Raw genomic sequence first — 22,834 nt, 5'->3', positions numbered from 1 at the left:
GAGACCGCCTGGGAATACCAGGTGCTGTAAGCTTTTGCCTTTTCTTCACTATTTATATAATATGCTGGCTTTACGGAGGCTGATCTTTAAATAGCCCACTTTTTGGAGCAGCCCTCGCTTACGGCCATACCGCGCTGAGAGCGCCCGATCTCGTCTGATCTCGGAAGCTAAGCAGCATCGGGCCTGGTTAGTACTTGGATGGGAGACCGCCTGGGAATACCAGGTGCTGTAAGCTTTTGCCTTTTCTTCACTATTTATATAATATGCTGGCTTTTAGAAAGACGTGTTTTGCCGCTCTATTTATTACAATCATTTAAATGTATTATAGAGGTTTGAGTGTTTTACATGTTTTTAGGCCATTTTATTACTCTTAACATTTTAAGTGTGTGTGTCTTTAATAAATGGATGGTTGGCCTGTCATGTGACTAGACACATGACAGGAAGCAGGAAGTACAACTGTATAAGAGAGCAGCATGACAAACAAAGGACAGTCACCAAACTGTAGGATTGAGGAGTTGCTAATTTTAGAGCTCACCTTTCCATTCACCACCTGCAAACTTTGGATTACACTTTCTGTGGATTGTACAGGCACTGGTGGACACTCACATTGGACTTATCAACACACTGGGATTCTTGGACTGTTTTAGGGTATGGACAAATGAACTGTATTCTTTTAACAGAGTTTAACTAGTTTTATCGTGTTGTTTTAAAGTCTTTTATGTGAACCTTGTAAATACACCAAATCTATTTAAACCAATCTTCTTTTATGTGTCATTCTTTTAACCACCAGTCATCTCTCACAGTTAAATCTGACCCCATTTTAGTCTTGTAACTCGGCTGATAAGGCCGATTGTTACACTTGGATGGGAGACCGCCAGGGAATACCAGGTGCTGTAAGCTTTTGCCTTTTCTTCAATATTTATATAATATGCTGGCTTTTACGGAGGCTGATCTTTAAATAGCCCACTTTTTGGAGCAACCCTCGCTTACGGCCATACCGCGCTGAGAGCGCTAGAGAGCGACAGGAAGTGAGTGGCTGCAGTAGGAAGAGATAGGCTCTTCCACGTTGCTTGTTGTTTGTTTTATATTACGACTTTATTTTGTGCTTTGAAGAGTTTTTTTGTTTGTTTATTTTTTTTTGTTTTTTCACTTCAACCCCAAACAGTTAATACTGTTTGGGGGAAGAAGTTTATTAAATGGCGGATTTACTGGAAAAAAGAAAAGGAATGCTATCACGGAAAGAGAAGGAGGTCGGTGATGAAGAAATGAATCCAAAAACAGTTGAAGGGAATATACAAGAAGAAAATACTGGAGAAAATACTGATGAAACTTGGGCTATGGTTGTTTCAAGGAGAAAACAGCAAGCAAAAACAATGGAACTAGAAGGAAAGAGAGATCTGCAAACAAACAAAGTTGCTGAACTTACAAAAGGAGGTGAGCAAAATCAGTCTTTTAACAATCAACGTCAACAAATGATAAACAGATTAAAGAAAAAAACACAATATCAAAGAGAATACAAGAAAGAAGCTACAGTTACATTAAATGTGATGGACACCGAAAGCACAACAATTATAATGATAATTAAAGCAGTAGAAGATATAGTGGGAATTGGCAAACTTATTGGGCTTCGAAGGAAAACAAACAATGACTTTGAAATGACAATGGAAAATGAGATGGACTGTGAAGTGATGTTGGATGGAATTGTGATAAATGGTCAGATATGTGAAATCAGAAAATTGTGTGCAACGGAAAGAATGGTCTCCTTTTTAAATTTGCCCAGTTACATAGAGGATGAGGAAATCATTCAAAAATTGAACAGTTGGGGTGTAACTCCCATTCTTCCTGTGAGAAGGAGATATCACCCAGGAACAATAGTGGCAGATGGAACACGCTTTTTGAGAGTAAAGTTCCCAAAGGAGGTGGCATCTTTACCATACACAACAAAATTTATGACTGAGGAAGGAGTTCAGTATTTCAGAGTAATCCACGATAATCAACGGAAAACATGCAGGATCTGCACAAGTACTGAGCATGAGCTAAAGGACTGCCCTCAATTTCTCTGCAGGAATTGCCTGGAGCAGGGGCATTATGCGCGGGACTGTACAGCTCCACGGTGCCAAGGCTGCAACAGGGCAATGATAAGGTGCAGATGTGAGACGGACGATGAGGAAAATAAAGAAATGGATATGGAGATACAGGAAGAGATGGGAGGCACTCAAACTGAAACATCAAATCAAATATTAGAACAGACTGAAGGAGGAGATGACAAACAAACTCATGTAGAAGAGGAGGAGTATAACCTAGAGGAGAATGCAGTAAGGAGTGGGACTAAAGCATGTGAAATGGAGATGGACAAGGAGCCTGAAGAGAACAACAAGGTGGACTACCAAAAGACACATGGAAAAGAGAGAACTGAGGACAATGAAACAAAAGTGCAGTATGAGGTAAGAGAAACAGGAAATGGGGAGAAGAGCATTGAAACAGAAGTCAAGATAAAGGAAAGACTGAACAAAGGTTTAAAAACAAGAGTAAAAAGTGTTATAGACATTGAAAAGGTACTTAAGAAACAGAAAATAAGAAGAGAAGAGCGTAATGAAATGATGGAAAAGAGAAGAGCTGAAATGAGTGGTTCCACATTTGTAGCGTCGGGAGAAACTGAATTAGATTGATGAGTAGTTGTTTGTACACTCAACTCTTTCTTTTAATGAGTTCTTTATGGATTGCATCTCTGAATGCAAGAGGACTATCGAAACCTGAGAAATTTCAGAGATTGGTGTATTTGATTAAGGACTGTGATGTGTTATGTTTACAAGAAACTTTCTGGAATCAAGAGGTTGTGGAAGGTATGAAAAAGATCTGGGACGGAGAAATTTACTTTAACAATGATCAGAGTAAAAAAAGGGGAGTTGCAATACTAATTAGAAGGGGTGTGAGTAAAGAAATAAATGAAATATATTCTGACAAGAAGGGGAGAATAATGGCAGTAAAATTAATAAAGATGGATAAAGAAATAATAATATGTAACATACATGCACCAAACGAAGAGGGACAAAAGATAATTTTTTATAGGAATTTGAATGTATTAATTGAAGGATGGCAAAATGTTTTTTTGTTGGGTGATTTTAATACTGTATTAGAAAGAGTAGATGTTAGTGATTGTATGGTGTTTAGGAGGGATGGAGGAAGAAATGAATTATTTGAAATGATTAAAAAATATAACTTAATAGATGTTTGGAGAAAAAGAAATAGAGCTAAAAGGGAATTTTCAAGACAACAAATACATTGTGCTCGACACGCATTCGAAGCTTTAGCGCCACTGAGAGGCCACCGGACCAGACAGGCCCAACATGTTTACGATGGGTAACGGTGAGCTGTAATTGCGTTGCAGTTTAACGATACTTGTCTTGAGAACATATTGACAAAACAACAAACCTTCTGGCTCTGGCGCACTATCATCAGCAGACCGTTTTTTTGGCGAGGAAAAAAAACCCTAAACGAAACAAGGCTATATTTCTCAACAAAACTCTAAGCCTCCAGAGAGACTAGCAAAAACTGCCAAAGATAACTGTATTTCAAGTCATCCTGGCGGGGTATTGGGTAAAGTTTTCAACCAGCAATGATCGCGCCTCGGACAAACCTCATAGGCTACAATATTGCCTCTGCGAAAGAATGCAGGCGACGGTCGTGACCTTTTTCTGCACCTACGTGGATGTGAACCGACAAGGTGGTAGCAAGCTTTAAACTGCCGCACAAACAGTCTCCTGCCACGGGTTGCTGCACCGTGTTTCTACGGAACAGATTAGAGGTGTGTAAAAGACGGCTCATTAACTATTCCCTCTGTGCTCAAAACAGCCAGCTGAAAGCACGGCAGCAGCAGCTGAAAAGGTCCGCAGCATGGCCTATCTCGGTCAGCAAGGGGACGGGGTGGCCGAGTGGTTAAGGCGATGGACTGCTAATCCATTTTGCTCTGTGCAATGGTTGGAATCCATTCTTGTCGTTCGGTTCCTTTAGCACTGGACCTTAATCCGGGTCCTGGGGACCCCATGCTAAACTTTTTGTGTGTCTTCCTTATCTGACACACTCAGTTCAGTTCACTGAGTGCTCTACTAATGAGCCGATGGTCTGAATCGGGAGTGTTAAATAAAAGGACCACGGAAAGTGACGGGGTGGTCGAGTGGTTAAGGCGATGCAAGGCTAATCCGTTGTGCTAGGCTCACCTTGGTTTGTGTGGGTTTGAATCCCGTCCTCTTCATTTGATGATTTAGCACCACTGAGAGCCCACCAGAACAGACAGGCCCAACCTGTTTACGATGGGTAGCGGTGAGCTGTGATTGTGCTGTAGTTTAATGATACCTGCAGCGAAGTCTTGAGAGCATATTGACAAAACAACAAATCTTCTGGCTCCGGCACGCTATGATCTGTAGACACCTCTTTGACGAGGACCAACAACCAGCCACTCTAACAAAACGAAGCAAAACTTTGTTTTTCAAGAAGCGTCCAGAGAGACCGGCAAAAACTGAGAAGCTGACTGTATTTCAAATCATCCAGATGGGATATCGGGGAAAGTTTACAACCAGCAATGATCACACCTCAGATAAACCACACAAGCTACAACATTGCCTCTGCGATAGAATACCGGTGACGGTCGTGACCTTTTCTTGCAGCTACGTGGATGTGATCCGACAAGGTGATAGCAAGCTGGATGAGCCCCAGAGACAGATCATCAGTGAAGACCTCTTCACCTAGACGGCCATCGACGCAAGACTGTGAAAACCAGATCCTCTCCAATCTGACACTGTGGCAACATGGAACTTTTGCATCTACATTAAAATTAGTCTGTTTGTTCTTATTCTGAGGTCACCGTAGCCGCCATATCCATTCTGTATTCCGATTAGATGGTCACTGCAGTCCCCCGGATCCAGTCCGTACCAAGAGCAGATGGTGGATCAGCACCTTCAGCCGAATGTCAGCGGATACCATGTCAACTAGATGAGCCCCAGAGACAGATCATCAGTAAAGAATGAATCCACATGCCACAGCAAACTCGAGCTGGTGAAAATGTTCACCAAACACCCGCCGCTGACTTCTTTTAAAAGAAGCCAGCTTATTGAAGGTGCACAGGATAAACGCCCTGAGAAAGCTGTGCCTCGCAACCCTAAGAATGGCATAGGCGCTAGTGGACACCTGACGCGCGTGCAAAACACCGGCATTTCACACGTCCCTGGGTGGGCTCGAACCACCAACCTTTCGGTTAACAGCCGAACGCGCTAACCGATTGCGCCACAGAGACAGACATTGCGCATCTGCTGCCGCGGGATCACGGTTGTAAAAGCAAGGGTTAGGGTTAGGGATTAGAATCGCACGTACTAACAGGCTGTTTTGAAAGATGTTTCCGGAGCTCGCAAAATCCACTTAGCCTGTGCGGAGAATGGGCACGCTGGAGCCCGCCACCCTGTTGGGAAGAAAGAGCGCCAACAGAGCCGCCCAACGTGGGGCTCGAAACCACGACCCTGAGATTAAGAGTCTCATGCTCTACCGACTGAGCTAGCCGGGCTGGTCGTGGTCTCCTTCACCGGGTCGGACGCAGTTTTCATCGGCTCCCAAATGACACAGGCGAAACGGAGGCTCTCGCGTTGTGCAAGACTGTCGAGCCGTCCCGTGGGTAGTGCTTAGAGCAGGCTTAGAGTTTTCTTCTGTCAGTTTTGACCCAATCTGTTATTGGGAAGCGCAGTTTGACCCAGCAGTGCGGGCCAACAACATGTTCTGTCTTGCCGCGTGAAGGCGGTTCAATGCTTTGGTCAGCGTATGGTTGAGATGTGATTTTCCACCAATTTGGGGCACCTTTCTTATGGAAATCAAGGATAAATCTATATAAGGATAAGGATAAATCTTCTATATTTCGGTGGTCTTTTGCAAACACTAGATTTATATGTCAGTTCCAACATAACACCGACTGTTACGCAACAGTCCCGGGATCGTTAATAGTTACGCCTCCAACATTTGCATCGCCCAATCATCGGTAACGTCAGTACATCAGTAAAACAAGGCAAGCCACTGAAGGGACACGGTTAGCTTAATGCTAGCGCTAGCCTGTTACATTGCAGTACAAAAGATATCACTTACCACATAAACAGAGAGATGACTGTGCTGATGATGGTGAATGATGGAGAAATAACTGCGCTGATGATGGCGAATGATTTACAGATCCAGAGTATCACCGAGAAGCAGCTGAACTTGTGTGGTAAGAAGCGCTCCCTCTGCATTATAACTTTACACAGAGCACATGGATCACAGTAATGAGACTAAAATGTCTGCGATACAAAACGGCAGATTCAACAAACCACATATTAAAAGCCGCTAGAGCTCCTAATTAAATAAATATTTTTATCAATGTGCCAGCTATAGAGATGAGCAGCTCTGTGAAACAGCCAATCGGAGCAGAGCTCATTAATATTCATGAAGCTTCCAAAAAAGGCAATAACAGAGCATTTCATTCTAGGGACAAATCCTAGGGTTGTAAATGGTCCTGTAAAACCGTTTCTGGAGATTGTTTGCCGTTTCCTATGCCATATACCTTCTATGCAGATATCAAAGAACAAATTAAAATATTCTCTCAATGCATTTTATGGCAACTTTAAGTTGCTAGAACCAGCTGACATCTTATCCTGACATTCTGAATATCAAGGATGGTGACACCCACCAACAAAAATGTAAAAAAAAAAAAAAAAAAATCTCAATCATAACGACTCATAAGATTTTTAATCTGATATTTACATTTTTCAGAGACCACTCTGACCATACTCTCTTCTTCTATGCTGCTTAAATGCCACACAGAACGTTCATCAATGGTGTGGAGCATATGAAATAAACCATTACTCCACACCTGATTCACGCTCAGAAAAGAGTATCAAAGTTCATCATCGTAGTTTGGGAGACACTACACTTTTGAAACACATTTCCTAGTTAGAAACTATAGAAATGATCCCTGAAAGTATAGTCTTGACCTCCATTTTGCAAAACCAGCTTAGGCGAGTTCTGACACTTTGAGTCTCAGAGATGGTTACAACCTAACAACAGAGATGAGAAAAGTTACATTTGAAACATCATTAGAGTCCTAAAATTTTGTTTGTAATTTTAGTTGGATGCAGTTTTCATTGGCCCCCAAATTACACAGGCGAAACTGAGGCTCTCGCGTTGTGCGAGACTGTCAACCCGTCCCGTGGGTAGGGCTTAAAGCAGGCTTAGAGATTTCTTCTGTCAGTTTTGACCCAATCTGTTTTTGGGAAGCGCAGTTTGACCCAGCAGTGCGGGCCAACAACATGTTCTGTTTTGCCGCGTGAAGGCGGTTTAATGCTTTGGACAGCGTATGGTTGAGATGTGATTTTCCACCAATTTGGGGCACCTTTCTTATGGAAATCAAGGATGATTTCATGGGAAATGGCAAACTGGTGTAGCGTTTGGCTAATAAGCTAAAGCTACAAAGGATGTACCGGTGCCCCGTCGTCCGAGCAGAATCCACATTCGGCCGTAATCGGAGGTTACTACTAACGTTGGATTGTGTCTCATAGGGAGTTTGGCGCAGGGCCTCAGTGGAAAACAGGCCCTCGGCGGCTGAAACAAAAGACGAAGAATGCATCCACATGCACATGAATCAGGAATGTTAAATAAAGAAACCCCGCCGGATGACGAGGTGGTCCAGTGGTTAAGGCGGTGGAAGGCTAATACATTGTGCTCGACACGCATTCGAAGCTTTAGCGCCACTGAGAGGCCACCGGACCAGACAGGCCCAACATGTTTACGATGGGTAACGGTGAGCTGTAATTGCGTTGCAGTTTAACGATACTTGTCTTGAGAACATATTGACAAAACAACAAACCTTCTGGCTCTGGCGCACTATCATCAGCAGACCGTTTTTTTGGCGAGGAAAAAAAACCCTAAACGAAACAAGGCTATATTTCTCAACAAAACTCTAAGCCTCCAGAGAAACTAGCAAAAATTGCCAAAGATAACTGTATTTCAAGTCATCCTGGCGGGGTATTGGGTAAAGTTTTCAACCAGCAATGATCGCGCCTCGGACAAACCTCATAGGCTACAATATTGCCTCTGCGAAAGAATGCAGGTGACGGTCGTGACCTTTTTCTGCACCTACGTGGATGTGAACCGACAAGGTGGTAGCAAGCTTTAAACTGCCGCACAAACAGTCTCCTGCCACGGGTTGCTGCACCGTTTCTACGGAACAGATTAGAGGTGTGTAAAAGACGGCTCATTCACTATTCCCTCTGTGCTCAAAACAGCCAGCTGAAAGCACGGCAGCAGCAGCTGAAAAGGTCCGCAGCATGGCCTATCTCGGTCAGCAAGGGGACGGGGTGGCCGAGTGGTTAAGGCGATGGACTGCTAATCCATTTTGCTCTGTGCAATGGTTGGAATCCATTCTTGTCGTTCGGTTCCTTTAGCACTGGACCTTAATCCGGGTCCTGGGGACCCCATGCTAAACTTTTTGTGTGTCCTCCTTATCTAACACACTCAGTTCAGTTCTTTGAGTTCTCTACTAATGAACTGATGATCTGAATCAGGAGTGCTAAATAAAAAACGTCACGTAAAATGACGAGGTGGCCGAGTGGTTAAGGCGATGGAATGCTAATCCATTGTGCTCTGCACGCGTGGGTTCGAATCCCATCCTCGTCGTTCGGCTCCTTTAGCAGTAATCCTCGGTCCTGGGGACCCCACTCTGCGCTTTTTGTGTCTTCCTTATCTGACACACTCAGTTCAGTTCACTGAGTGCTCTACTAATGAGCCGATGGTCTGAATCGGGAGTGTTAAATAAAAGGACCACGGAAAGTGACGGGGTGGTCGAGTGGTTAAGGCGATGCAAGGCTAATCCGTTGTGCTAGGCTCACCTTGGTTTGTGTGGGTTTGAATCCCGTCCTCTTCATTTGATGATTTAGCACCACTGAGAGCCCACCAGAACAGACAGGCCCAACCTGTTTACGATGGGTAGCGGTGAGCTGTGATTGTGCTGTAGTTTAATGATACCTGCAGCGAAGTCTTGAGAGCATATTGACAAAACAACAAATCTTCTGGCTCCGGCACGCTATGATCTGTAGACACCTCTTTGACGAGGACCAACAACCAGCCACTCTAACAAAACGAAGCAAAACTTTGTTTTTCAAGAAGCGTCCAGAGAGACCGGCAAAAACTGAGAAGCTGACTGTATTTCAAATCATCCAGATGGGATATCGGGGAAAGTTTACAACCAGCAATGATCACACCTCAGATAAACCACACAAGCTACAACATTGCCTCTGCGATAGAATACCGGTGACGGTCGTGACCTTTTCTTGCAGCTACGTGGATGTGATCCGACAAGGTGATAGCAAGCTGGATGAGCCCCAGAGACAGATCATCAGTGAAGACCTCTTCACCTAGACGGCCATCGACGCAAGACTGTGAAAACCAGATCCTCTCCAATCTGACACTGTGGCAACATGGAACTTTTGCATCTACATTAAAATTAGTCTGTTTGTTCTTATTCTGAGGTCACCGTAGCCGCCATATCCATTCTGTATTCCGATTAGATGGTCACTGCAGTCCCCCGGATCCAGTCCGTACCAAGAGCAGATGGTGGATCAGCACCTTCAGCCGAATGTCAGCGGATACCATGTCAACTAGATGAGCCCCAGAGACAGATCATCAGTAAAGAATGAATCCACATGCCACAGCAAACTCGAGCTGGTGAAAATGTTCACCAAACACCCGCCGCTGACTTCTTTTAAAAGAAGCCAGCTTATTGAAGGTGCACAGGATAAACGCCCTGAGAAAGCTGTGCCTCGCAACCCTAAGAATGGCATAGGCGCTAGTGGACACCTGACGCGCGTGCAAAACACCGGCATTTCACACGTCCCTGGGTGGGCTCGAACCACCAACCTTTCGGTTAACAGCCGAACGCGCTAACCGATTGCGCCAAAGCTGGGGAACAATAGTCTGTTAAGGGGGGGGGAAGAAAAGGAAGGAGGGGGGAGAAGGGGGAAAAGAGAAAAAGAAAGAAAAGAGAGAGAGAAAAGAAAAAAACGAGGAGAAAAGAAGTGAAAGGGAATTTTATCTCTTTGTCCTTTAAAGCAATGTTTTTGGAGTGTATATTTACAATAAATTATCTGAAAAAAAAATGTCTTCTCTATTTTCCTGTACATTTATATGGGAGTAAGGATGATCACAAGCTTCCCAGTTCATATTACAGTGTTGCCATACATTGAAGTGTTTACTGAATGTTTTATTTATCAGTAATTATCACATAAATGATGTCCAAATTAATGAAATCACTTTTGAAATGACAAATTAATATTTTATTAGATTTATATTACTGATTATTGATATTTTATTCAAAGTTTTTGCACTTTAAATATATTTCGGCTGTAGTTTTGTTCTAAACTTATATATATTACATTTATGTATTAAATCATCCCCAAATTTATCAACATTTTTAAAAGGGCGTATAACTGTTTAATGATACTGTAACAATGACAAACAAAAAGAGTTATTTGATCATGACCAAACTTTTATTTTTCAATCAGTCATAGCCAATTATTCATTATTCTTTTTTTTTTTTTTTTTACATTTTTATTCTTATAGTTATGTTGCACGTGCAGAAAACAGAATAATACCTCTTAATAATACTTTCTATTGTCCATGACTCCTGTGCCTTTTTTGCAAGTGCAAAAGAACAGAAAACAGAAGTATACATATAAACAAAAACGTCCAATGTCCATGGCTCTGTCTTGTGCATCAACTGCAAGTGAAAAGAACAGAAAGCACAAAACAATACAAATGAATAAAACTTTAAAATATTAATGACTCCTGTGCATGTTTTGAAAGTGCTAAAGAACAGAAAACAAAACTATACTTTTAAATAACTGTTTTAATGTCCATGGCACTAGTGCATTCATTGCAAGTGCAAAAGAACAGAAGGCAGAAAACAATACACATAAATAAAACTTTATCCCCTTTCTTTTTTGGACTCTTATGGATGAAACAGAGCTTGAAATGGTCTCTATCAGGCGACAACAATCTGGCCACTGAGCAAGTGGGGCAGTGGTGGTGAATGTATGCCTCTTCACGCTCTCCACCCCTGGATTGAACCTGTGTCCAGCCTGCTCTGGTGTCTGGCAGCAAACATCACTCTCTTCTTATCGTAATCCAGCAGGTTCTGCCAACTATATTGCTCACCTAAGCAGAGAGAGCATATAATACAAGGCAAATGAGAAAACAAAACAAGTGGTAGTGTTAACATATGACAGGTCAAGAAGAGAAATTGACCTGATGGTTGGTGAGAGCCAGAGATGGCTGATTCCTGAGCTCCACAAGATACTCCGCAAGGCTGTCCACTTTGTCCAGCACACCAGCACTAGCCAAAGCCTGTGAGAAAAATACAAAAAAAAAAAAATTACATAAACAACATGAGTACAGTGAAGTGGGACAAAAAGATGTTTTTTTGTCAACTTCAGACAAAAAGCTACAGGTCAGCACGAATTATATTTTTTCCCTAGAAATTTAACAATATTACATAAAACATAATTACATACATACATTAAATGAGATATTTACATACCACAGACTCGTCAGGAGATGCTGAGGCACCTGGCGTGAAGGAGGCATCAGGCTGAGTGGAGGAGAGAGAGAAGCTTGGGTCATCAGTAAGACTTGACACAGTAATGTCAAATGTTTGGTCCTCCCTAAAGCCCTCGTCTTCTTCATCCTCACCTTCATACACATCCTCCAGCATGTTCTCTGTCTCTTCTGAGTCAGGGTCCACTACCAGGGGCTGTCCAGTCTGACCCAGGAAGTAGTCAACACCAAGCAGCTCTCCTATGAAAAAAAAAAATTAATAAAAGAAAACACAGAAATACAGGATCATTCAAAAGTTTGGACACATCACTATTTTTAATGTTTTTGAAAGAAATGTCTTATGCTCATCAGTCCTGCATTTATTTAATAAAAAATACAAAAAACATGAATAATATTATTAAATGTTAATACAGTTTAAATTTACAGTTCCATATACTTTACATTTAATTTATTTCTGTCATCAACGCTGAATATATTTAGCAATCATTTTAGAAATCATTAAAAAGTTAAATAAAGAACAGCATTAGAAATATAATAGAAAATCTTCTGTAACAATATACAGTACTGTTCAAAAGTTTTTTTTTAAAGAAATTAATGCTGTTCTTTTTAACTTTTTCTTCATCAATGAATTCTGCAAAACGTATCACAGTTTTCATTAAAAAATAAAAAAAATAAATACAAATATGCAGTAATAATTATATTGCTGTTTTTTTCTGTATTTTTGATCAAATAAATGCAGGCTGAATGAGCAAAAGACACTTCTTTCAAAAACATTAAACACAGTCACGTGTAAAAATGTTTGACAAATAATGTACACACATACATATTCTACAATAAGATACAGGTAACTTTACCTTCTGGTAGAGGTTGTACCACTTCCGCTGCCGTGGTGCTGGTCTGTTGCCTCCAGACGGACAAACCCCAGAGCTGGCAAAAGTCCTCAACCTGGCCATCCACTCGCCATCACCCATGGCCTTGTGGCTCTTTGGCTTAGTGCTCATCTAAATATATTAGGGAAATAATAGTTAGTAATGTGCATTTTGCAGGTATTGGACAACTACACAAATGTTTTAAATTTTTTTATAATGATACAACGATATATATTCAAGCTGACTAAATAATGGCACCCATTACAACAATTAAACATTATTTTATTGCTAATAAAGCAAAACAAGGTTACACATTTAAAGGTGTTACACTACAGTTATACATATAAAGATTTGAATATGAAATTACTACATGCAGTTACGATAGGGATAAGATTATTGTTTTGTTTGGTTTACAGTTAGTTGCATCCAATTATGCATAATTTACTGTTATTACTATAGTAAATACATATAGCATGTATTAATGACAATGTAAAATAAAGTACATTGTTAGTTAAAAGCTGTGGTTATACATATGATAATCAATCTGAGAAAAAAAAAAAAAGAACATAGTAAGTACACTTTACTTAAACCATGGTTAATTTTTGTAAAGGATGTCTATATAACATTGCATTTTCATTTAAATTTTTATTTGTAGCACTTGCATCTGCGTTTATATAAATAGTAATCCATCTGCAAACACAAAACTTGATTACTACATTCACATAGCAAAATCACATTAAATATTAATTAGAAATGACAATGTCTACAACTAAACATATTTTTTAAATCCAAATCAAACTTTAAATAGAATAGATGTGTTTACTATGCAAAATTACAGGCAAATGGTGTTTTATATGTAAGATTATAGGCAAATCATGGAAACAAAACATGATTACTACACTTTCACTATAGTAAAAGCATGGTAAATGACTTGTTTTTTTTTCATTCATATTTTTATTTATAGTAAGACGGTGTTTACACTTAAAGAACAAGTAAACTGAGTTTAATAAGTACGATTACAGGCACAATTGTGTTTAATATGTGAGATTATAGCCAAGTAATGAAAAGAAAACATGATTACTACACTTTCACTATAGTAACCCTGCTGAAAAAACCAGCTAAAACCAGCCTAGGCTGGTTGGCTGGTCTTAGCTGGTTTAAGCTGGAAATGGCTGGTTTTAGCTGGTCTCCCAGCCTGGCCAGGCTGGTCAGGCTGGTTTTAGCTGGTGGTTTCCCAGCCTGACCAGCTAAGACCAGCCTGGCCAGGCTGGAAAAATGGCCAAAACCCCTCTAAAACCAGCCTGCCTCCCAGCTATGACCAGCTAAAACCAGGCTGGTTGACCAGCTAAAACCAGCCAACCAGCCTAGGCTGGTTTTAGCTGGTTTTTTCACCAGGGAAAGCCATGGTAAATGACGACAAACACAAGCACAACGTTTTTTGTTGTTGCTGTTCATTCAGATTTTCATTTATAGTAAGACTGTGTTCATACAGTTGTAATCGATCAGCCAAAAACACAACATGGTTACTACGCTTTTACTATAGTAAAAACAAGGTAAATTGTCATAAGGGATGACTGCACTTACAGCTGAAACGCGTTTTTCCCCCATTTAAATCGAACTTTAGAATGAGTAAATGGACTTTAGAAAGTTAGATTACATTTAAACAGTGTTTCATTATGCGCAATTCGCGAGTCAAAAGTTTGTGAACGCCAAACACGGATGAACGACGGACGAAAACGTAACGAGTTACCAATTGAGAACATTGTAAACAGAGAGGAAGAAAGTAGAAAACATGTATTACTTACTTTGAAAAGTTATCCTATATTCCGTTCGTCTGATTTTTGAACCTGACTTAGAATGAAACTAAGCGCGGTGAGTGGCTCTCAACAATGGAGCTCGAGCGATGCGATTGGCTCTCGTCCATTCTCACAATGGACGGCGAGCGACGCGATTGGCTCTCGTCCATTCTCACAATGGATGGCGAGCGACGCGATTGGCTCTCGTCCATTCTCACAATGGACGGCGAGATCGGCGATTGGACGAGGAGACGGCCGTGGAAACAGACGATCCTGCTCCAGGTAGGCGCCACAGAGACAGCCGTTGTGTGTCTGCTGCCGCCGGATCACGGTTGTAAAAGGAAGGGTTAGGGATTAGAATCGCACGTACTAACAGGCTGTTTTGAAAGATGTTTCCGGAGCTCGCAAAATCCACTTAGCCTGTGCGGCGAATGGGCACGCTGGAGCCCGCCACCCTGTTGGGAAGAAAGAGAGCCAACAGAGGTGCCCAACGTGGGGCTCGAACTCACGAACCTGAGATTAAGAGTCTCACGCTCTACCGACTGAGCTAGTCGGGCTGGTTATAGTTTCCTTTACCGGGTCGGAGCCAGTTTTCATCGGCTCCCAAATGACACAGGCGAAACGGAGGCTCTCGCGTTGTGCGAGACTGTCGAGCCGTCCCGTGGGTAGGGCTTAGAGCACGCTTAGAGTTTTCTTCTGTCAGTTTTGACCCAATCTGTTTTTGGGAAGCGGAGTTTGACCCAGCAGTGCAGGCCAACAACATGTTCTGTCTTGCCGCGTGAAGGCGGTTCAATGCTTTGGATAGCGTATGGTTGAGATGTGATTTTCCACCAATTTGGGGCACCTTTCTTATGGAAATCAAGGATAAATCTATATAAGGATAAGGATAAATCTTCTATTTTTCGGTGGTCTTTTGAGAACACTAGATTTATATGTCAATTCCAACATAACACCGACTGTTACGCAACAGTCCCGGGATCGTTAATAATTACGCCTCCAACATTTGCATCGCCCAATCATCGGTAACGTCAGTACATCAGTAAAACAAGGCAAGCCACTGAAGGGACACGGTTAGCTTAATGCTAGCACTATCCTGTTACATTGCAGTACAAAAGATATCACTTACCACATAAACAGAGAGATGACTGTGCTGATGATGGTGAATGATGGAGAAATAACTGCGCTGATGATGGCGAATGATTTACAGATCAAGAGTATCACCGAGAAGCAGCTGAACTTGTGTGGTAAGAAGAGCTCCCTCTGCATTATAACTTTACACAGAGCACATGGATCACAGTAATGAGACTAAAATGTCTGCGATTCAAAACGGCAGATTCAACAAACCACATATTAAAAGCGGCTAGAGCTCCTAATTAAATATATATTTTTTATCAATGTGCCAGCTATAGAGATGAGCAGCTCTGTGAAACAGCCAATCGGAGCAGAGCTCATTAATATTCATGAAGCTTCCAAAAAAGGCAATAACAGAGCATTTCATTCTAGGAACAAATCCTAGGGTTGTAAATGGTCCTGTAAAACCGTTTCTGGAGATTGTTTGCCCTTTCCTATGCCATATACCTTCTATATAGACATCAAAGAACAAATTAAAATATTCTGTCAATGCATTTTATGGCAACTTTAAGTTGATAGAACCAGCTGACATCTTATCCTGACATTCTGAATCTCAAGGATGGTGACACCCACCAACAAAAATGTAAAATAAAAAAAAAAGATTAAAAAAGTAGTTTCATCAGATATACACCAATTATGAGCTAAACAGTCAATCGCAACTACTCACAAGATTTTTGATCTGATATTTACAATTTTCAAAGACCACTCTGATCATACTCTCTTCTTCTATGCTGCATAAATGCCACACAGAAAGTTCATCAATGGTGTGGAGCATACGAAATAAACCATTACTCCACACCCGATTCACGCTGGAATCTGACGTGGAGATAAGTACTTGGCTGAATCCAGATCTCTTCTTGACATCCATAGTATAGTCTACAGCCCTTTACCGTGACTGATTTGCAAATTGAATCAAAGCAATTAAGCAAGGAACGCCGACTTGTTTTCTCGACCTCGTGGCCGCGACAGAGTGCGCCTGACCCCGGATCGGGAGGTTGCGTGTTCCAATTATGTTGAGGTCAAGCGAACTGTTCTTGACTTTATGAGTGTAAAGACTAGCGGATTTGCATAGTTTATCAAAGTGCTTTAGCATGAAACACTAAATAATTTTTCCGCTATCTTGTAGTGCAACGGTAGAGTGTCTGGCTCCAAATCACCTTGAGGTCAGACGATCTGTTTTTGATCTCCTGAGTATAAAGTCCAACATCAAGAGTGTTCCTTGAGCACTGTATATTTACTGAGTTGCATTCTGTGTCAAGGGGGTTAAGCAAAATACATCACCTCTGGGTTCAGGACCTCGTGGCGCAACGGTAGCGCGTCTGACTCCAGATCAGAAGGTTGCGTGTTCAAATCACGTCGGGGTCACGTGATTTCTTGTTGACTTCTAATGTGAAAAGAAGTCCTGTCGTTGTGTGCTGCAGTGGTTTCCAATCCCACCGCTCTGTATGTCTCCCTTATTAAACACACCTGATTAAGATCATTAGCTAGTTAGGAGAGAGCTCCATGAGCTCATCTGGGTGTGTCAGAAAAAGGAGACAGACAAAAATGCAGGGCCGCGTCTTCCAGAGTCATCGTAAGCCTAAGTTGATTGCAACTCTATTGGTTTCAATGCGTCTACGTTGTATGAAGGATTGCAACGCTTTTGGGAAACACAGCCCAGAGCAGGGGGTCCCCAGGATCAGGATTGAAAATCACCAGTGTACTGTGATAGATTTGTATCTTGACCTGTTATTTTTATTAAGCCTGAGATCTCATGTAATAACCATTCCTGTCATTGTGTACTGTGACAGATCTGCCTCTTGACGTGTTGCTTTTGCATATCTTGCCCTGCAATCTCTGAAGAAATCGTGGAAACATCTACGTGCCGAATTCAAAAGCCAGCTCCTTCGAGCCGGAATCGAACCAGCGACCTAAGGATAGCCAATGTATCATCTACAGTCCTCCGCTCTACCAGCTGAGCTATCGAAGGCAGGATGACAAAAGGTGGCTTAAGCAGGAAACACCAGATAGGTTTGTGGTGTCTTGGGGTACAGTGTTGCCAGATTGGAAATGTCCAAGTATCGTACCAGAAGCTCAAAATTATCGTATTTGGGAGAAAATTATCATATTTAAGTCAAACGTTCAAAATAAAGATCGGCTATTTATCTAGATGTTACAGCTATTGTCCTTTTCAGCACTCATTTTCTATACCTTATTGTAATGATAAAAACTAATTATCTTACCCGAGTCAAACGTTCAAAATACAGCTATTTATCTAGATGTTACAGCTATTTATCCTTTTCAGCACTCAATTTCTATACTTTATTTTTAAACTAACAACCTCAGTTTTGAAACAACTGACCTAAGTGCGACAGGAACGTTAACTTGTGCTCGTGAGAGAGAGCCATTCTCCACGATGATTGGTTGAGAAGACGTAAGATTGGATGCGTAACACCACGTTCACGTCTCCTCACAATCATGAAGGTAGACGTAGGATCCAAACAACTACATCTTTGAGAATAGAAGCTCTATAATTACAACGACCATGGTGTCACAAAATTCAGAAATTATCGTACATTGTGGTATTATTGATCGTACATCGTACAGAGGTCAAAATTATGGTACAAATACGATAATTATCGTACGTCTGGCAACACTGTTGGGGTACAACGGTAGCTTGGCTGAATCCAGATCAGACGGTTGCAGGTTCCAATCACATCAGTTGATCTCTTCTTGACATCCATAGTATAAAGTCTACAGCCCTTTACCGTGACTGATTTGCAAATTGAATCAAAGCAATTAAGCAAGGAACGCCGACTTGTTTTCTCGACCTCGTGGCCGCGACAGAGTGCGCCTGACCCCGGATCGGGAGGTTGCGTGTTCCAATTATGTTGAGTTCAAGCGAACTGTTCTTGACTTTGTGAGTGTAAAGACTAGCGGATTTGCATAGTTTATCAAAGTGCTTTTGCATGAAACACTAAATAATTTTTCCGCTATCTTGTAGTGCAACGGTAGAGTGTCTGGCTCCAAATCACCTTGAGGTCAGACGATCTGTTTTTGATCTCCTGAGTATAAAGTCCAACATCAAGAGTGTTCCTTGAGCACCGTATATTTACTGATTTGCATTCTGTGTCAAGGGGGTTAAGCAAAATACATCACCTCTGGGTTCAGGACCTCGTCGCACAACGGTAGCGCGTCTGACTCCAGATCAGAAGGTTGCGTGTTCAAATCACGTCGGGGTCACGTGATTTCTTGTTGACTTCTAATGTGAAAAGAAGTCCTGTCGTTGTGTGCTGCAGTGGTTTCCAATCCCACCGCTCTGTATGTCTCCCTTATTAAACACACCTGATTAAGATCATTAGCTAGTTAGGAGAGAGCTCCATGAGCTCATCTGGGTGTGTCAGAAAAAGGAGACAGACAAAAATGCAGGGCCGCGTCTTCCAGAGTCATCGTAAGCCTAAGTTGATTGCAACTCTATTGGTTTCAATGCGTCTACGTTGTATGAAGGATTGCAACGCTTTTGGGAAACACAGCCCAGAGCAGGGGGTCCCCAGGATCAGGATTGAAAATCACCAGTGTACTGTGATAGATTTGTATCTTGACCTGTTATTTTTATTAAGCCTGAGATCTCATGTAATAACCATTCCTGTCATTGTGTACTGTGACAGATCTGCCTCTTGACGTGTTACTTTTGCATATCTTGCCCTGGAATCTCTGAAGAAATCGTGGAAACATCTACGTGCCGAATTCAAAAGCCAGCTCCTTCGAGCCGGAATCGAACCAGCGACCTAAGGATAGCCAATTTATCATCTACAGTCCTCCGCTCTACCAGCTGAGCTATCGAAGGCAGGATGACAAAAGGTGGCTTAAGCAGGAAACACCAGATAGGTTTGTGGTGTCTTGGGGTACAGTGTTGCCAGATTGGAAATGTCCAAGTATCGTACCAGAAGCTCAAAATTATCGTATTTGGGAGAAAATTATCATATTTAAGTCAAACGTTCAAAATAAAGATCGGCTATTTATCTAGATGTTACAGCTATTGTCCTTTTCAGCACTCATTTTCTATACCTTATTGTAATGATAAAAACTAATTATCTTACCCGAGTCAAACGTTCAAAATACAGCTATTTATCTAGATGTTACAGCTATTTATCCTTTTCAGCACTCAATTTCTATACTTTATTTTTAAACTAACAACCTCAGTTTTGAAACAACTGACCTAAGTGCGACAGGAACGTTAACTTGTGCTCGTGAGAGAGAGCCATTCTCCACGATGATTGGTTGAGAAGACGTAAGATTGGATGCGTAACACCACGTTCACGTCTCCTCACAATCATGAAGGTAGACGTAGGATCCAAACAACTACATCTTTGAGAATAGAAGCTCTATAATTACAACGACCATGGTGTCACAAAATTCAGAAATTATCGTACATTGTGGTATTATTGATCGTACATCGTACAGAGGTCAAAATTATGGTACAAATACGATAATTATCGTACGTCTGGCAACACTGTTGGGGTACAACGGTAGCTTGGCTGAATCCAGATCAGACGGTTGCAGGTTCCAATCACATCAGTTGATCTCTTCTTGACATCCATAGTATAAAGTCTACAGCCCTTTACCGTGACTGATTTGCAAATTGAATCAAAGCAATTAAGCAAGGAACGCCGACTTGTTTTCTCGACCTCGTGGCCGCGACAGAGTGCGCCTGACCCCGGATCGGGAGGCTGCGTGTTCCAATTAAGTTGAGGTCAAGCGAACTGTTCTTGACTTTGTGAGTGTAAAGACTAGCGGATTTGCATAGTTTATCAAAGTGCTTTAGCATGAAACACTAAATAATTTTTCCGCTATCTTGTAGTGCAACGGTAGAGTGTCTGGCTCCAAATCACCTTGAGGTCAGACGATCTGTTTTTGATCTCCTGAGTATAAAGTCCAACATCAAGAGTGTTCCTTGAGCACCGTATATTTACTGAGTTGCATTCTGTGTCAAGGGGGTTAAGCAAAATACATCACCTCTGGGTTCAGGACCTCGTGGCGCAACGGTAGCGCGTCTGACTCCAGATCAGAAGGTTGCGTGTTCAAATCACGTCGGGGTCACGTGATTTCTTGTTGACTTCTAATGTGAAAAGAAGTCCTGTCGTTGTGTGCTGCAGTAGTTTCCAATCCCACCGCTCTGTATGTCTCCCTTATTAAACACACCTGATTAAGATCATTAGCTAGTTAGGAGAGAGCTCCATGAGCTCATCTGGGTGTGTCAGAAAAAGGAGACAGACAAAAATGCAGGGCCGCGTCTTCCAGAGTCATCGTAAGCCTAAGTTGATTGCAACTCTATTGGTTTCAATGCGTCTACGTTGTATGAAGGATTGCAACGCTTTTGGGAAACACAGCCCAGAGCAGGGGGTCCCCAGGATCAGGATTGAAAATCACCAGTGTACTGTGATAGATTTGTATCTTGACCTGTTATTTTTATTAAGCCTGAGATCTCATGTAATAACCATTCCTGTCATTGTGTACTGTGACAGATCTGCCTCTTGACGTGTTGCTTTTGCATATCTTGCCCTGCAATCTCTGAAGAAATCGTGGAAACATCTACGTGCCGAATTCAAAAGCCAGCTCCTTCGAGCCGGAATCGAACCAGCGACCTAAGGATAGCCAATGTATCATCTACAGTCCTCCGCTCTACCAGCTGAGCTATCGAAGGCAGGATGACAAAAGGTGGCTTAAGCAGGAAACACCAGATAGGTTTGTGGTGTCTTGGGGTACAGTGTTGCCAGATTGGAAATGTCCAAGTATCGTACCAGAAGCTCAAAATTATCGTATTTGGGAGAAAATTATCATATTTAAGTCAAACGTTCAAAATAAAGATCGGCTATTTATCTAGATGTTACAGCTATTGTCCTTTTCAGCACTCATTTTCTATACCTTATTGTAATGATAAAAACTAATTATCTTACCCGAGTCAAACGTTCAAAATACAGCTATTTATCTAGATGTTACAGCTATTTATCCTTTTCAGCACTCAATTTCTATACTTTATTTTTAAACTAACAACCTCAGTTTTGAAACAACTGACCTAAGTGCGACAGGAACGTTAACTTGTGCTCGTGAGAGAGAGCCATTCTCCACGATGATTGGTTGAGAAGACGTAAGATTGGATGCGTAACACCACGTTCACGTCTCCTCACAATCATGAAGGTAGACGTAGGATCCACACAACTACATCTTTGAGAATAGAAGCTCTATAATTACAACGACCATGGTGTCACAAAATTCAGAAATTATCGTACATTGTGGTATTATTGATCGTACACCGTACAGAGGTCAAAATTATGGTACAAATACAATAATTATCGTACGTCTGGCAACACTGTTGGGGTACAACGGTAGCTTGGCTGAATCCAGATCAGACGGTTGCAGGTTCCAATCACACCAGTTGATCTCTTCTTGACATCCATAGTATAAAGTCTACAGCCCTTTACCGTGACTGATTTGCAAATTGAATCAAAGCAATTAAGCAAGGAACGCCGACTTGTTTTCTCGACCTCGTGGCCGCGACAGAGTGCGCCTGACCCCGGATCGGGAGGCTGCGTGTTCCAATTAAGTTGAGGTCAAGCGAACTGTTCTTGACTTTGTGAGTGTAAAGACTAGCGGATTTGCATAGTTTATCAAAGTGCTTTAGCATGAAACACTAAATAATTTTTCCGCTATCTTGTAGTGCAACGGTAGAGTGTCTGGCTCCAAATCACCTTGAGGTCAGACGATCTGTTTTTGATCTCCTGAGTATAAAGTCCAACATCAAGAGTGTTCCTTGAGCACCGTATATTTACTGAGTTGCATTCTGTGTCAAGGGGGTTAAGCAAAATACATCACCTCTGGGTTCAGGACCTCGTGGCGCAACGGTAGCGCGTCTGACTCCAGATCAGAAGGTTGCGTGTTCAAATCACGTCGGGGGGTCACGTGATTTCTTGTTGACTTCTAATGTGAAAAGAAGTCCTGTCGTTGTGTGCTGCAGTGGTTTCCAATCCCACCGCTCTGTATGTCTCCCTTATTAAACACACCTGATTAAGATCATTAGCTAGTTAGGAGAGAGCTCCATGAGCTCATCTGGGTGTGTCAGAAAAAGGAGACAGACAAAAATGCAGGGCCGCGTCTTCCAGAGTCATCGTAAGCCTAAGTTGATTGCAACTCTATTGGTTTCAATGCGTCTACGTTGTATGAAGGATTGCAACGCTTTTGGGAAACACAGCCCAGAGCAGGGGGTCCCCAGGATCAGGATTGAAAATCACCAGTGTACTGTGATAGATTTGTATCTTGACCTGTTATTTTTATTAAGCCTGAGATCTCATGTAATAACCATTCCTGTCATTGTGTACTGTGACAGATCTGCCTCTTGACGTGTTGCTTTTGCATATCTTGCCCTGCAATCTCTGAAGAAAT

The 22,834-nt window shown here is 41.9% G+C and overlaps 15 non-coding genes across 15 annotated transcripts in view; 6 read left to right on the top strand and 9 right to left on the bottom strand.

The window, feature by feature from the left end:
• Window positions 1-33, top strand: part of LOC141294713 (5S ribosomal RNA) — a 119-nt gene extending 86 nt beyond the window's left edge. The window contains exon 1 of the ribosomal RNA XR_012340969.1: window positions 1-33. This exon is cut by the window's left edge and continues 86 nt beyond it. This is a non-coding gene — a ribosomal RNA (5S ribosomal RNA).
• An 83-nt stretch (window positions 34-116) lies between these two features.
• On the top strand, window positions 117-235 carry LOC141310524 (5S ribosomal RNA). The gene has a single exon (XR_012348009.1). It is a non-coding gene; the product is annotated as a 5S ribosomal RNA (ribosomal RNA).
• A 3,295-nt stretch (window positions 236-3,530) lies between these two features.
• Window positions 3,531-3,671, bottom strand: LOC141285258 (U4 spliceosomal RNA). The gene has a single exon (XR_012338575.1). It is a non-coding gene; the product is annotated as a U4 spliceosomal RNA (small nuclear RNA).
• An 824-nt stretch (window positions 3,672-4,495) lies between these two features.
• On the bottom strand, window positions 4,496-4,634 carry LOC141286694 (U4 spliceosomal RNA). Its single transcript, XR_012339331.1, has one exon. It is a non-coding gene; the product is annotated as a U4 spliceosomal RNA (small nuclear RNA).
• A 582-nt stretch (window positions 4,635-5,216) lies between these two features.
• On the bottom strand, window positions 5,217-5,290 carry trnan-guu (transfer RNA asparagine (anticodon GUU)). The gene has a single exon. It is a non-coding gene; the product is annotated as a tRNA-Asn (tRNA).
• A 1,495-nt stretch (window positions 5,291-6,785) lies between these two features.
• On the bottom strand, window positions 6,786-7,001 carry LOC141347547 (small nucleolar RNA U3). Its single transcript, XR_012357378.1, has one exon. It is a non-coding gene; the product is annotated as a small nucleolar RNA U3 (small nucleolar RNA).
• Window positions 7,002-7,974: 973 nt separating this feature from the next.
• Window positions 7,975-8,115, bottom strand: LOC141285044 (U4 spliceosomal RNA). Its single transcript, XR_012338536.1, has one exon. It is a non-coding gene; the product is annotated as a U4 spliceosomal RNA (small nuclear RNA).
• A 1,060-nt stretch (window positions 8,116-9,175) lies between these two features.
• On the bottom strand, window positions 9,176-9,314 carry LOC141286691 (U4 spliceosomal RNA). The gene has a single exon (XR_012339326.1). It is a non-coding gene; the product is annotated as a U4 spliceosomal RNA (small nuclear RNA).
• Window positions 9,315-16,708: 7,394 nt separating this feature from the next.
• Window positions 16,709-16,780, top strand: trnaw-cca (transfer RNA tryptophan (anticodon CCA)). Its single transcript has one exon. It is a non-coding gene; the product is annotated as a tRNA-Trp (tRNA).
• Window positions 16,781-17,297: 517 nt separating this feature from the next.
• Window positions 17,298-17,384, bottom strand: trnay-gua (transfer RNA tyrosine (anticodon GUA)). Its single transcript is given in 2 exon segments — window positions 17,298-17,333; window positions 17,348-17,384. It is a non-coding gene; the product is annotated as a tRNA-Tyr (tRNA).
• A 1,181-nt stretch (window positions 17,385-18,565) lies between these two features.
• On the top strand, window positions 18,566-18,637 carry trnaw-cca (transfer RNA tryptophan (anticodon CCA)). The gene has a single exon. It is a non-coding gene; the product is annotated as a tRNA-Trp (tRNA).
• Window positions 18,638-19,154: 517 nt separating this feature from the next.
• Window positions 19,155-19,241, bottom strand: trnay-gua (transfer RNA tyrosine (anticodon GUA)). Its single transcript is given in 2 exon segments — window positions 19,155-19,190; window positions 19,205-19,241. It is a non-coding gene; the product is annotated as a tRNA-Tyr (tRNA).
• A 1,181-nt stretch (window positions 19,242-20,422) lies between these two features.
• Window positions 20,423-20,494, top strand: trnaw-cca (transfer RNA tryptophan (anticodon CCA)). The gene has a single exon. It is a non-coding gene; the product is annotated as a tRNA-Trp (tRNA).
• Window positions 20,495-21,011: 517 nt separating this feature from the next.
• Window positions 21,012-21,098, bottom strand: trnay-gua (transfer RNA tyrosine (anticodon GUA)). The gene is given in 2 exon segments: window positions 21,012-21,047; window positions 21,062-21,098. It is a non-coding gene; the product is annotated as a tRNA-Tyr (tRNA).
• Window positions 21,099-22,279: 1,181 nt separating this feature from the next.
• Window positions 22,280-22,353, top strand: trnaw-cca (transfer RNA tryptophan (anticodon CCA)). Its single transcript has one exon. It is a non-coding gene; the product is annotated as a tRNA-Trp (tRNA).
• Window positions 22,354-22,834: the final 481 nt, after the last annotated feature.

This window comes from Garra rufa, chromosome 1 (assembly GCF_049309525.1).
Source record: "Garra rufa chromosome 1, GarRuf1.0, whole genome shotgun sequence".
NCBI classification, from domain to species: Eukaryota; Metazoa; Chordata; class Actinopteri; order Cypriniformes; family Cyprinidae; genus Garra; species Garra rufa.
This window is presented reverse-complemented; position numbering and strand designations above follow the sequence as displayed.